This window comes from Coptis chinensis, chromosome 1 (genome assembly GCF_015680905.1).
Source record: "Coptis chinensis isolate HL-2020 chromosome 1, ASM1568090v1, whole genome shotgun sequence".
Classification (NCBI taxonomy): domain Eukaryota; kingdom Viridiplantae; phylum Streptophyta; class Magnoliopsida; order Ranunculales; family Ranunculaceae; genus Coptis; species Coptis chinensis.
In genome coordinates, this window is record NC_141456.1 from 73,968,441 (window position 1) to 73,983,636 (window position 15,196).

General features: G+C 32.4%; 1 non-coding gene across 1 annotated transcript; it reads left to right on the forward strand.

Moving 5' to 3' along the window:
- Window positions 1-11,978: 11,978 nt before the first annotated feature.
- LOC147525179 (small nucleolar RNA R71) lies at window positions 11,979-12,084 on the forward strand. The gene has a single exon (XR_015206078.1). It is a non-coding gene; the product is annotated as a small nucleolar RNA R71 (small nucleolar RNA).
- Window positions 12,085-15,196: the final 3,112 nt, after the last annotated feature.

Here is a 15,196-nt window from a genome sequence, read left to right on the forward strand (position 1 = left end):
TAATGGGAATGGCTCTATCCCTCCCCTTATATAATATTAAACTTAATTATAGCCATTTACATAATATACTGGAATCTAATTGAAAACAAAATAAAGCAAGCAAGATTTAAGGGAACAAGGACTTAATCTCTAATAGATAATTTCTTAACAAGTTCAATGACATTCTGAACATTGCCTTCTATTTTCATTTTAATTGGACCATCAATAGTGACTTTCAACTGGCCGTAATGAACTGGTCATTCCCCCAAGTATACGACTAACAAGTTGTTTATACTTACTTGCTTCACCTTCTAAATCAATCCATGAAAAACCATTGCACCATTCACCATTGGCTACCTTAACCTTGCATGACATATACCTTCTCCCCAGACTGCACTCCTTTTTACTGACAACATACCTCATATTTGTTTTGAAGCATTTTGGACACTGAGAATTTGCCCATGGACAATTGATTTTCCAATGGCCAGTTGCCCCGCACCCAAAACATTTGTTATTTTCTGTTGATGTTGAATCCACAATTGGTTTACTAGTACTAGAACCTTCTCCCCCACCCATTTTTTGAGACACTTCCCTTTAGCCGCAACAATGTCTGCACTAATAGAATTGCAAGGTCTGCATCAAGGATTGAAAATAGCGAGAGGAAGGAACATGAATAGGTTGCAAGCACAAACAAACTCAACCAATGTGCTATCTTTTATCAGGAATGAAGGAAGACACCCTTGGCAAGCAAACCACATTATGGAGGAGATTAAAGGGATGATACAAGAATTTGAATTTTTTGTTTTAATCCATGTATTTAGAGAATCTAATTGGCTTGCAGATGCATTAGCATCAAATGTAGAATCTAATAGGCTTGCAGAATATTAATATATACCCTAGCACATTCTCATTAGAAGTTAGGAATATTGTACATGAGGATGCTAGTGGGAAAAAGTACATTAGCTGTAATTGATTTGAAACATTTATTATTATTAATAAAGGGGTAGGGGACTATAACACCCAGTTTTTTTTTCTATTTTTCCTAGTACAATAAATAATAATAATAATAATAATAATAATAATAATAATAATAATAATAATAATAGATAAAAATAAAAAGGATAAAGATTAGTAGAGATAGGAAAGGAAAAGAGATAAACATTCATCCCTGTTTTTGGGGGTTTTGAAAAAAAAAAGAAAAAAAAATTTACACAGGAGTTTACATGGAGATTTTTAACAGAGAGAAAGAAGAAGATTATGGGGATTGCTTTCTGATGATGGTTACGGGGTGTTATTCATTCTCAAGTTTTTATTCCTTCATGTCGCTCGTAAACATAACAGAGGTGAGTAGATATTTTTTATCTTTCACTGAACCTAGATTTTTACATCTGTTTAAAAACGGTCAAATATAAATAAGGTTTCTGCTCAGTATTCTTCTACTCATTTCTGCGCTATATACTGTCGAATTTGAAATACATACTGTTGATCGTATGGTCGAATATATGGTTTAAATACTGTCCATGTTACCATTTTTTGAATTGTTATAAATTGGTAATGGAGATATACTACCCCAAAATTTTTAAATTATATGAATTTTGCAGGTTATTATATTATCTTTAGTTGTGTGGACAAAATTGTTTGGATGATCAAATGGGTTATTAGGCATCCTGAGTTTTCAGATGATTGAATAGGGTGACGATTGAGATATTTATATCTTGGATAATTCATTTTTTAAATTTTCTGGAAATTTGGGGTGTGACAGTTTGGTATCAAAGCTTAGGTTAGCCGAGAATGAGAAAGTCTAGGTGACCCTCGGATTGTGGTAATGGGTAGTAGGAGTGTTTCTTTGTGGTGTTGAACTTCCTTGTTAGTTCATATTTGTTTTGTTTTGGACTTTGGTCTCATACTTTTTGTAAAAAGTGGTGTTTCTCATCATGTGAGTTATGTTTATATATTTCTACATATAAGAATATATGATATTGTATATGTGTATTCCTTTTAAGGTGTGTATACTTGAGTATACACTTATATATCATTTATGATATTTGTTTATCATGACTTTATGGTGCAAGTTGTAAATAAAGTGTAATTAATCTTGCTGGCATGTTTTAGATTATCACATAAAGTTCAGTTGTTGAGATATGATCAGTTAACTTTGAAAATTTATTGTTTGGCGTAGTGTTTGCTTGGTTGATCTACATTCTTTCCTAGAATATCGGGACGAGATTCCTTTAAGGTGTGTATATTATAACACCCCATTTTTTTTTTCTATTTTTCCTATTACAATAAATAATAATAATAATAATAATAAATAATAATAATAATAGATAAAAATAGATAAAAATAAAAAGGATAAAGATTAGTGGAGATAGGAAAGGAAAAGAGATAAACATTCATCCCTATTTTCGGGGGTTTTGAAAAAGAAAAGAAAAAAGAGTTTACATAGGAGTTTACACGGAGATTTTTAACAGAGAGAAAGGGAAAGATTATGGGGATTGCTTTCTGACGATGGTTCGGGGCGTTATTCGTTCTTAAGTTTTTATTCCTTCATGCCGTTCGTAAACACAACAGAGGTGAGTATATATTTTTTTATCTTTCACTGAACCTAGATTTGTTACATCTGTTTAAAAATGGTCAAATATATATAAGGTTTCTACTCAGTATTCTTCTACTCATTTATGTGCTATATACTATCGAATTTGAAATACATACTGTTGATCGTATGGTCAAATATATGGTTTAAATACTGTCCCTGTTACCATTTTTCGAATTGTTTTAAATTGTTAATGGAGATATACTGCCCTAAAATTTTTATATTATATGAATTTTGCAGGTTATTATATTGTCTTTGGTTATGTGAACAAAATTGTTTGGATGATCAAATGGGTTATTAGGGTTTCGTTTCATCCTGAGTTTTCAGATGATTGAATAGGGTGATGATTAAGATATTTATATCTTGGACAATTCCTTATTTTAAATTTTCTGGAAATTTGGGGTGTGACAGTTTGGTATCAGAGCTTAGGTTAGCCAAGAATGAGAAAGTCTAGGTGATCCCCGGAATGTGGTAATGCGTAGTAGGAGTGCTTCTTTGTGGTGTTAAACTTCCTTGTTGGTTAATGTTTGTTTTGTTTTGGACTTTGGTCTCATACTTTTTGTAAAAAGTGGTGTTTCTCATCATGTGAGTTGTGTTTATATATTTCTACATGTAAGAATATATGATATTGTATACGTGTATTCCTTTTAAGGTGTGTATACTTGAGTATACACTTATATATCATTTATGATATTTGTTTATCATGACTTTATGGTGCAAGTTGTAAATAAAGTGTAATTAATCTTGCTGGAATGTTTTAGATTATCACATAAAGTTCAGTCGTTGAGATATGATCAGTTACCTTAGAAAATTTATTGTTTGGCGTAGTGTTTGTTTGGTTGATCTACATTCTTTCCTAGAATCTCGGGATGAGATTCCTTTAAGGTGTGTATATTATAACACCCCACTTTTTTCTATTTTTCCTAGTACAATAAATAATAATAATAATAATAATAGATAAAAATAAAAAGGATAAAGATTAGTGGCAATAGGAAAGGAAAAGAGATAAACATTCATCCCTATTTTCAGGGGTTTTGAAAAAAAAAAAAAAGAGAGTTTACACAGGAGTTTACACGGAGATTTTTAGCAGAGAGAAAGGGAAAGATTATGGGGATTGCTTTCTGACGATGGTTACGGGGCGTTATTCGTTTTCAAGTTTTTATTCCTTCATGCCGCTCGTAAACAGAACAGAGGTGAGTAGATATTTTTTATCTTTCACTGAACCTAGATTTTTACATCTGTTTAAAAATGGTCAAATATATATAAGGTTTCTGCTCAGTATTCTTCTACTCATTTTTGCGCTATATACTGTCGAATTTGAAATACATATTGTTGATCGTATGGTAGAATATATGGTTTAAATACTGTCCCTGTTACCATTTTTCGAATTGTTATAAATTGTTAATGGAGATATACTGCCCCAAAATTTTTATATTATATGAATTTCACAGGTTATTATATTGTCTTTAGTTGTGTGAACAAAATTATTTGGATGATCAAATGGGATGAATAGGGTGAGTTTTCAAATGAATAGGGTCATCCTGAGTTTTCAAATGATTGAATAGGGTGACGATTGAGATATTTATATCTTGGATAATTTCCTATTTTAAATTTTCTGTAAATTTGGGGTGTAACAGGGACCTCGTTAAAAACCCCGTTTGCCAATCAAAAATTTTATTTTTTTTGAGACACAGTAAAAGGAAATGGGATACAATTCTGATGGGTGAATGAGTACTAATATAGGAAAAGTCAACCGCCCAAAAGGTTTCACGCTCAAAATTTCCCGCTTAAATGATTTCCCACTGAGATGGCAGTGTTCTTATACATCTATTGCACCTGGCATACTACATTAATATTGAAATAACAATCAGCAATTCAAAACACTTATAAGAAAACAAAAAAGAGGATCGTTTCTTCTCCTTCATTAATAGTCATCGCACACAGCCTATTAAGTAGTAATAAATTGAAACAATATCAACAACCTTTAACAAATTTTGATGTGAAAAAAGTTTGATAAATAATAACAGGAATTTATTAAGAGCAATTAGACTTAAGGACTTTTCTTAATACTGATTTATGTAATGTTAGCCAGGAATACAAACATTTACATATTATCAAAGGCTTAATTACATAAATATGCAACGTACTTAGGTCCTCTTAACACTTGTATCAACATACTATTTTTTGTAAAAATTGTATCAATATACTATTTTCGATTTCACAAAACTAACAATCTGTTAAAAGTCGTTAGTTAAGTGTTGATGTGTCCGCTTTTTTTTTTCAATTTAATTTTTTTGTATTTTCCACTTGGCATAATATTAGGACGTGATGTGGCAAAAATAATGCACCTAATATAATGGGTGAGATTGATAACTCTTAACGCCAAAAAACAACACTTTTGGGCTTTAGCAATTACTTATTATAAGGCCCAACAATTAAAAAGGATGATATCATCATCTTCTTCAACAATGAGCACGACCAGATCTAAACACAACAACAATCACAAAACCCGAAAGTAAAGTTTCACCTAAAAACTCAAGTGATGACTTACGACATGAAATAATGCATAATCACTCTTCTATCATAACTAATTCAAACAATGTTCTAGCTCCCTACCCAAATCGTATCTAACGCCAATTTCTCAACCCATTGACTCTTAACCCATGGCTTGTTTCCTCCACCAGCTCCATGGTTCAATCTATAATCAATCGAAAATGGGTTCAACTCTTTGTCTTCTACTCCCTTTTCTGATCTACTCAGAACAATCACCCATATCTCAAAATCAGGAAAACCCAATTCGTATTCAAGCTCCTAGATCTAATGAACCACCAAAACAGACGCAATTCAACCAAAATTTAAACAATTTTTTTTTTTTTTTAAACTTTTGGGATTTAAATGGAAATTAACATATCAATATGCCAATATGTTGGGAATTGCATTTTTGATATTTTGATATAAGCCAAAATTTTGGTATTTTGGTTGATGTCAGCATTTTGATCTACGTGTAAACAATTTGCCACATAAGAGTCTTTGAAAAAAAATGAAAAAAAAAAAGCATGACACATCACCATTTAATTGACAGAGTATAATGGATTGCTAGTTTTGTGAAATTGAAAGTAGTACATTGATACAATTGCTACAAAAAATAGTATGTTGATATAAGTTTTAAGAGGACCTAAGTACATTGCATATTTTTGTAATCAAGCCTATTGTCAAACTCTAAATACACTGGAATCATAATGCCAGTTGCTGACTGTTCCATGATTATATAGTGTTATTTCTTTCTCCAAAATGTAGTAATAATGTACATAAGCATGTTGGCGGGGAAAACATAAACATAATCCCATCACATTAAATATCATTCATCCATCCACAAAATAAACATAATAAAAAATAGTTCACATAACACAATAAGGATACCAACATAATATTCAAATGTTTAAACCAAAATAACGAACAAACATACTTAATTCTTAGGGCAAAGGGGACAAAATGAATATGAATCGCAATCAGAATCACACTCTTCCTCATCCACTGATAAGTGATAGATTTCTTTAACTTAATCTTAACGTTATCAATTATTTATTTCTTACTCTCACATATATATTTATGCAATATATAGAGTACGGAATCGTTCCACTGATCTTAACTCTCTAGACTTAACGAATTCAACTAATCAAACACAAGGAAACAATGGTGAGAGAATATTTATGGATGTGAATTTATACTATGAAACTAAATATATGAATTTAACTTATACTAATTTAACTAAAGCAATTGAATATGATTTGAATAAAATATAGAGAAGAATAGAGAGAGAGATTGAAATTCACTTTTCAATTTCTTAATATGCTAGCATAGATTTGTATAGAAAACCCTAGTCTAGATATTCTCACACAAGGTTAAAATATAAAGACTAGACCTTTAATGATCTCTAATTACTTTATACTATCTCTAGTCATAAATTAATTAGCATGAGAGAAAGTTTGTTCCCATTCTCATGTCAAACTCACTATTCTCTAGTTTAGGTTAAACTCTTATTATCTGTAAGTAAAGAAAAACCTAAACTTGAAACCCTAAACAACAAATCTATACTAACAAATCAAGTCCTCTCAAAGTTTCATTCAAACCCCCTCTAATGGAGGTTTAGCTTTGATTCATGGGACTATCATGAATAAAAGAATGAGAATAAGACATAATAGAAAGAGAAGCAATTAAATTGAATAATAATAATAACTTGAAGGTATTTTAATGGAAGTTTTATGGAGGCTATAATTGTAAACCCTAATTATTTAAACTATATTAAATTAAAGAAAAGGGAGAGAGATAGCGTAAATTTACAACTAAACTAAATAGTGGAGTAGCCAAGTTTTGTTTAGCCTTAACCCTCTTTATATAAGAGAGGGTTAGGTTTACAATTTCGTGCATGGGCTTTGGAGCTATGTTTTAGGCCATTAAATCAAGCTCAAAACCTAATTACTTAAGTCCAAAAAGGGTTTTTATGCTTCAACAATCTTTTTGTCTACTTTTACTCCTCTAATTAGCTCAAGGCTAAGACCATTAGAAAGCACTTTCCGAGCCGGTCGTTTTTACATATAATATGCCCAATTCCAAGGTCTGAGCCCAAAAATATGACATGCGGAAGTTCTATTGACTTTTATGCTCTATTTCTACCCACGTTGACTTTAACTTTTCAGCTTTGACTAGGCTTTAAAAAGGTTTTTTCTCCCTTGAAACTTGTGCTTTAACTATAGAACTTCTTAGCAACCAACCTTTGCTCCTTTCTCTTGCAAAAGTGGCATATTTCTTCACATAGTTGACTCCAAAACCTGAAATACACAAAAGTACGTAAACATTACTAACTCTTATTTATTATAAACATAATTGGTCTAAATGTAATATTATTAAGGGGTTAAAACTATAATTTTAGGCTCTTATCAAACCACCCCCAAACAAAATTTTGCTTGTACTTAAGCAAATATGAGAAATTAAAATAAGTGACCAAAAATAGAGTTCTAACTAATCTCGTTTCGCTGAGTGCGATTGTATTGACCATATGTAATAAGGCCTTAAACCACTAGGAATTCCCTAGTGGACGAGTTGTAACATTGTGAGAGTTTTACAGAGAAGGTACTCACAAACTTCATCTATACTACAACGACTAAAAAATAAAATTACTATTTCCTTATTTATTATCAGATATCTATACATCTCGCTAGTAATGAATACAGAATAATAAATTCGAAACCTAAGCTAATACTTGCATAATAATAATCAATCATATATATATATATATATATATATATATATATATATATATATATATATATATATATATATATATATATATATATATATATATATAATGAACTATGATATGAAATGCAATAACAGATCCATTTCTGAAACTTTGGAATAACGTCCTTAAGTAGGTCCTCACAAATATGTCAAGACAAAAACACTCTGATTTTTCCACTCAAGTTTTGCTCACTCCAGTGTGCAGTGGGCACACTTTTACTTACAAACTCAATGACGTACAAGGAAGGTGAAGTCAATCAAACACATCTGCCACTTACTATCACACTAACCTATTCCTAATTGAGTTAGAGGTATTTATTAGGTGTTACGGGGATTAGGTGATGGTTTAAGAATGAAAGAAATTGATATTCAAAAAGGACAAGTCTGAGATAATAAGATCTTCAAAATATGTAACTCGAGAAAATCTTGTTCTTACTTTGCTTCTACACTTTGTTTCCATCCTTAGCTATTTTTTTTTTTTTTCTTTTGGCTTTTGACTCATTTTATTCTATTTTTGGAGTTCTAAATTTTATATATATATATATATATATATATATATATATATATATATATATATATTTTTTTTTTTTTTTTTTTTCTTTAGATGGAAACTTTCTTTTCTTATTTAAAGCAACTAACAAATTCTTGGTTTTCCACAGGTCTTTCTCTTTTCTTTTCTCCATTTCATCCTACTTCTCAGACTCATTCAAAATCGGGCAGGATTTTTTTATTTTTATTTTGTTTTTATAAAAGGGTAAAGGATTTGTGGTTATGAAAAGGCTAAAGAAAGGCTCAGAGGGGCGACTAGCGGAAAATAATTTCATATATATTTGAATTTCTGGCTATATCAATCCAAAAAGGGCCTAAATTCTCGCTTAAGATATGATATATTGATTAAGCAAGTGGACGTGTGATTTTTCTATTCGAAATTTACTTCTCCCTTGTGTCATTACTCATATATTTCACTCATATAAGGTTTTAGGCTATATTCTCACAGGATTTGTAGAATAAGTATACAAGCATAGATTTCAGAAACTTACTGCCAATACAAACATAGATGCTCATGCAATATATTTATGGAAAGATGCAATGACTATTACCTACATATTAACCTAAGTTTCTAAAAACTATTCTAATTTAAGAATTAATGTGAAACTTCTAGACTACTATCATCACAGAAAAAGAAACAATACCAGTATTCCTAAGTGCATAGTATACACTTTTTAAGATTTTTAAATTTTTATAAAGAAAAGTGCGTAATTTACATCCGCAAGGTACCTAATTTTTGCAAATGTTTCTATCCCACCCCAAATAATCGAACGCTTTGTCTTCAAAATGTGTAAAGAGATAAGGAAAGAATTTACCATAGAAACGTGATAAAAATTGGCACACCTGTAACAGAAATATTGTAAAGATGATATGATAATATGAAGTATAATTAAATTGTTACGTACTAACTAACATCAACTCTACTGGAGTAAACATGACAGACAAAGGGTGGCAAAATATTTTGAAATGAAAGACCAAAATACGCCACCCCCAAACAAAATTGAAAAACTCTTTTAAAGTTTGAAAATTTTTGTTTGGCCTATACTCTAGAAAGGTGGTATTGTACAAAAACTTGGGTCTTTTAAAGTCAGATTCCCTAGACTTACTAATATATGTTTATATTGTTATTTTATTTAGTTTTTATATGTTTGATTTTTAGAAAAACAAAATTACGAAGAAATAAAAATGAAACTCACTCTATAGAGAAACACTACTCAAATAACGAGAAAAAATGTAAAAGATGAATGCGTGAGTCACATGAAACATGGACTAAGGATCCGACACTTACAACCACTCACTCCAAAAGGAGGGTCCGGTTACCTTAATGGTGCACTCCCATAACATAAGATTGGAATGGAGTGCACCGAAGAATAAAATAAATCTTTATAGTTAGAAACTCGAGACTTTATATAAATTATATGTATTAAAATGCAGTTTACCATATATCAACAACCAAAAAAGTTGTGGGTCTTTCCATAAATAATTAACATGGAATGCACCACCAAAAATAATCAAGCACCAAGATTTCCTACGATGCAACTTAGTTGAATGGGAGGGTGTCCAAGTGAATGATCGTGAGAAAATGAATGGTTGTGGAAAATACTTAGAATGTGGATAAGTGTTAGAAGAAAAAGGTGGGAAGAATGATTGGATTCTATGAGGGATTAGGTCAGGTGGATGGTGGTCGGGTGGTGCTCTAGGTAGTTTTGGAGAGGGTGGATCATAACAGACTCTTAGAAACTCATAGAATTCCTCATATAGCTTGGTCACATCCACATAATTATGGTATTCATCTACATATTTGAGAAAGTTATCAATCTCGGCCAAGGAGTCAAAATTGTGATCTTTGTTTTCTTCCATAAGAGGGGTATCTACTAGTGTGAGGAAAAAAGCGTCGACCGCACTAATGTGAGATACAAAACTGTCAATAGACTTCACTTCTCCTACAGGAAAACCTAGTTGTCTCTGCTTTTGTCTAAACATGTTAACTTCCATAGAAAGATTTCCAAATGAAAGAGTCATTGAGCCATCCCGACAATTGATTTGGGCATTGGCGGTTGCCAAAAAAGTGCGCCCAAAGATGATGGGAATAGAATCATGAGTAGCTTCTGTGTCAAGAATAACGAAGTCGGCTAGGTAGTAAAAATCCTAAACTTTAACGAGAATATTTTCAACTACACCCTTGGGATACTTAATAGAACGATCGACTAACTGCAAAGTCATTTTGGTTGGTTGAAGTTTTGGTAGACCTAGTTGTTTATAAATATAAAAAGGGAGTAAGTTAACACTCGCCCCGAGGTTTAATAGAGCAGTTGTTATGATAAAGATAAAGAGGGATATTGTTTAGTTAAGAAGGTTTCGTTAGGTATATTGGTTTTCGTCTTCTTGGTGCACAACTCTCTTAGAAACTTAGCGTGTCTAGGTATACTTTTTATAACATCTAGAAAAGGTAGGTTTATAGTCAAATTTTTAAATACTTCCCTAATCTCATCAAAATTCTCGTCCTTTTTAGACACAACTAGTCTCTGGGGATACGGTGGTTTATCTCTATATTTAGCATAAGGGTCAAAAGTATGATTATTCTTTGCTTTATCTTTAATCGTTTTCCATCTAGGTGTCCATATTGGAACCTCTACAGGTGTAGGATCTTCAATTTCTATGGCAGTATTCGGTATGGTTTTATTTTCAGCTTCTGTTTACGGGTGATCTTCAGGCATAGTTACTTTGTTATCAACTACTTTTCTTGAACGAAGGGTAGTGACTGCATGTAGGTCCCTTAGGGTTACATTACCATTACACTGAATACTATTTATTTTGAAGACGGTGTTTGTTGACTTAAGATTAGGCATTGCTTGACCTGGAAACACGACTGTTTGGTTATTATTTTGGTTAGGAGACATGTCAATAATCTTATGGCACAAGGACTACATCATTTGCATCGTTTGTTGCATCATTTTTGAGTTTTGATCATGCTAATCTTTCATCAAGTTGGAGTTTTGTTGCATAATTTGATTTTGTTTTTCCATCAAGGTCACTACTACTTCGTCTGTAGATGGTTAAACTGGAATTAAGGCTTGTTGAGCGTTCATGTCTTGATAGTTCTGGGCCATGGGAACTAAACCTCTATTCTGGTCACCTAAGTTTCCTTGTCCTTGAGGTTGAGTTAACTAGTTGAAGTTTGATGGTTGTGGTGGTGGTTGTGCATAAACAAGAAGACAATAGAAGTCGAAATGCTCAAGACTAAAACAGACATTACAAATAGTAGAGTTAATATTCATGACTGGAGTGGGTTGTTATTGAATAGAGAGGACATCTATCTTTTTAGTGAGGCATCGATAAGAGTTTTAAGCTCGGGATCAGGTTTAACCTCAAAAGAAGGAGTGGAGCGGGAAGAGTCGTTACCTCCCTAATTGTTGTTCCTCTTAGATTAATCTTCTAAGAATTTATAAGCCTCAAAGACTCCTTTACTAAGAAAACTACCACCAATCATGATATCTAGAACCTCCTTATAATGATGTGAAAGCCCTTGAAGAAGGCATGAACAAGCATGTCTTTCGCAAGATTATGATGCGGGCATTCAATGAGAAGATCAGTGAAACGGTTCCATGCCTCTAAAAAGAATTCATGAGGGTTCTGGTGGAAGAAATGAATCTTTTAAAGCATTTCATCTGTCTTCAGTGGTGAATAAAACTGTTCTATGAACAATTAAACAAGTTTAGCCCATGAGTCCACAGAGTTTGGCATTTGGGCAGTTAACCAAGACGCTGCCTTATCGGCTAGGGAGAAAGGAAACACCCTCAGTTTAATTTGTTCAGAACCTACGTTAGGATGATGGAATGTAGTGAGAACTTGTTCTATCCTACGCATATGCTGGTAAGGCTTCTCGTGGTCTAAACCATGGAAAACCGGTAACAAGTTAAATATATTCAGGAGAATTCGAAAATCCCCCACTAGGTCTGCAAGAACGATGCACGACTTAGGGCCATCATTTAGGGCTTTATAAAAATCCGAGAGAGGAGTCTCTGGTTCTTTAGCCATTGATGCAGGTGTAGTGTATGAAATTCTAGATAGGTGTGTGGTATTGTGTCTACGAAAAACAAGGCTTATTATACTAGAATTAAACTACTCTGACAGAAGAGACGAGGAGTGAAAGAAGGAGTACCTGAATGCCTCCTTGCTACGCGTATGAATATCGTCTTTGATACACAATCTCAGTGTTTTAGAGAAGTTCGGAACATTGAATAACTTGAGCAAAAAGAGAGCCTTGAACTAACCTGTGAATCAGGCTTTCTTGAAGCTTGGTAGCTTTTAAAATAAAGTACACAAAGTGGCCTTCGAAATCTTGATTCGATTTTTTATTTTTTTTTGAAAACAGCAACAATAGCGCGTGAGCACTCAGAAAAGGCGCGGGTGCGCTCCAAAAATTTTGAAATTTTTATAGTAGTTTTCTAAGACATCTAGCAAGTACCCTGTAAAATTTCAGAACAATCAGAGCTATGAAAGTCCTTTTACTGCCCTACAAAGTTTGAGAAACAGTTTTTGGACACAGTACGAACAAATGAATGGTTAACCAATCAAAAGAGAGCCAAATCGCTAAACTTTTACTGGAGACTTTTGACAGATCATGTGTATTCTTGTAAAATTTTAGAGCAATTGGAGTTCTACAAACCCTCCTTATCGGCTGTTGTTCCAGAAATTCAGTGTTGCAAAACTGCAGAAACACACTGAAAACAATCTACTAGTTAGGTGGTCAAAAGAAATAAAAAACTCTTCAAATTTTTACTGAAAACGTCTGCCTTATGATAGATACTCTTGTAAAAATCTTAGAATTTTTGGAATTTCCAAAGTAACCTTACTTGTTAGTTTTGCCCGTAACTTACTATGTCAAAGCTGAAATACAGCAGTGTAAAGATGGTAATAGTTCACTAGGTAAAACAAATAGGAAAAATCTGAAAATATTCCAGTAAATCAACAACACATTATAGATTATGTCTGAAAATTGTTAGAATTTTCGGAAATTTAAAAATACCTTTACTGCAGTATTCTTCACTGTTAGTCCACAGTCTTAAGGGAGCATGGGCGTGCTTTGTGCAAGGCAAAAGGGAGGGCGGGTGCACTCTGTGATTAAAACAATGAATAGTAATGAAAAGACGAGAAACAAGAATGAAAAATTAAAAGGGTGGGTGGGTTAAGAATGGGGGATTGCCCTTGGATTCAAGCAATTTAATTCTTGTCCTGAAAGAGTTTAAGATGGCAGCGGTGCCATTTGATAAGTGGTAAAATCACCCTAGATTTCTCTAACTTAATCTTAACATTATCAATTATTTATTTTCTACTCTCACATATATATTTATGCAATATATAGAATATAGAATCGTTCCACTCTTAATTCTCTAAACTTAACGAATTCAACTAATCAAACACAACAAAATAATGGTGAGAAAATATTTATGGATGTAAATTTATACTACGAAACTAAATATATGAATTTAATTTATACTAATTTAACTAAAGAAATTGACTATGACTTGAATAAAATATGGAGAAGAATACAGAGAGATTGAAATCCACTTTTCAATTTCTTAACATGCTAGCATAGATTTGTATAGAAAACCCTAGTCTAGATATTCTCACACAAAGTTAAAATATAAAGACTAGACCTTTAATGATCCCTAATTACTTTATACTATCTCTAGTCATAAATTAATTAGCATGAGAGAAAGCTTGTTCCCATTCTCATGGCAAACTCACTATTCTCTAGTTTAGGTTAAACTCTTCTTATCTCTAAGTCAAGAAAAACCTAAACTTAAAACCCTAAACAACAAATCTATACTGACAAATTAAGTTCTCTCAAAGCTTCATTTAAACCCCCTATAATGGAGGTTTAACTTTGATTCATGGGACTATCATGAACAAAAGAATGAGAATATGAAATAATAGAAAGAGAAGCAATTAAATTGAATAATAATAATAACTTGAAGGTATTTTAATGAAGGTTTTATGGATGCTACAATTATAAACCCTAATTACTTAAACTATATTAAACTAAAGGAAGGGGAGAGAGATAGCGTAAATTTACAACTAAACTAAATAGGGAGTAGCCAAGTTTTGTTTATCCTTAGCACTCTTTATATAGGAGAGAGTTAGGTTTACAATTTCATGCATGGGTTTTGGAGCTATGTTTTGGGCTATTAAATCAAGCCCAAAACCTAATTACTTAAATCCAAAAAGGGGTTTTCTACTGAAGAATACTGCAACAACCTTTTTATATACTTTTACTCCTTTGATTGGATTAAAGCTAGGACTATTAGAAAGCTCTTTCCGAGCCGGTCGTTTTGACATATAATAGGCCCAATTATAAGGTCTGAGTCCAAAGATACGACCCACGGAAGTTCTGTTGACTTTTATACTCTATTTCTGCCCGCGTTGACTTTGACTTTTCAACTTTGACTTGGCTTTAAAAAGACTTTTTCTCCTTGAAACTTGCACTTTAACCATAGAACTTCTTAGCAACCAACCTTTGCTCCTTTCTCTTGCAAAAGTGACATATTTCTTCACATAGTTGACTCCAAAACCTGAAATACACAAAAGTACATAAACAGTACTAACTCTTATTTATTATAAACATAATTAGTCTAAATGTAATATTATTAAGAGATTAAAACTACAGTTTTGGGCTCTTATCATCCACCTACTGAAGAATGTTCCTTGAAATCTTCGGCACACTTGGTGAATCATCCGAACCAGAGGATGAATCATCCCCTCCCTTGATAAGAG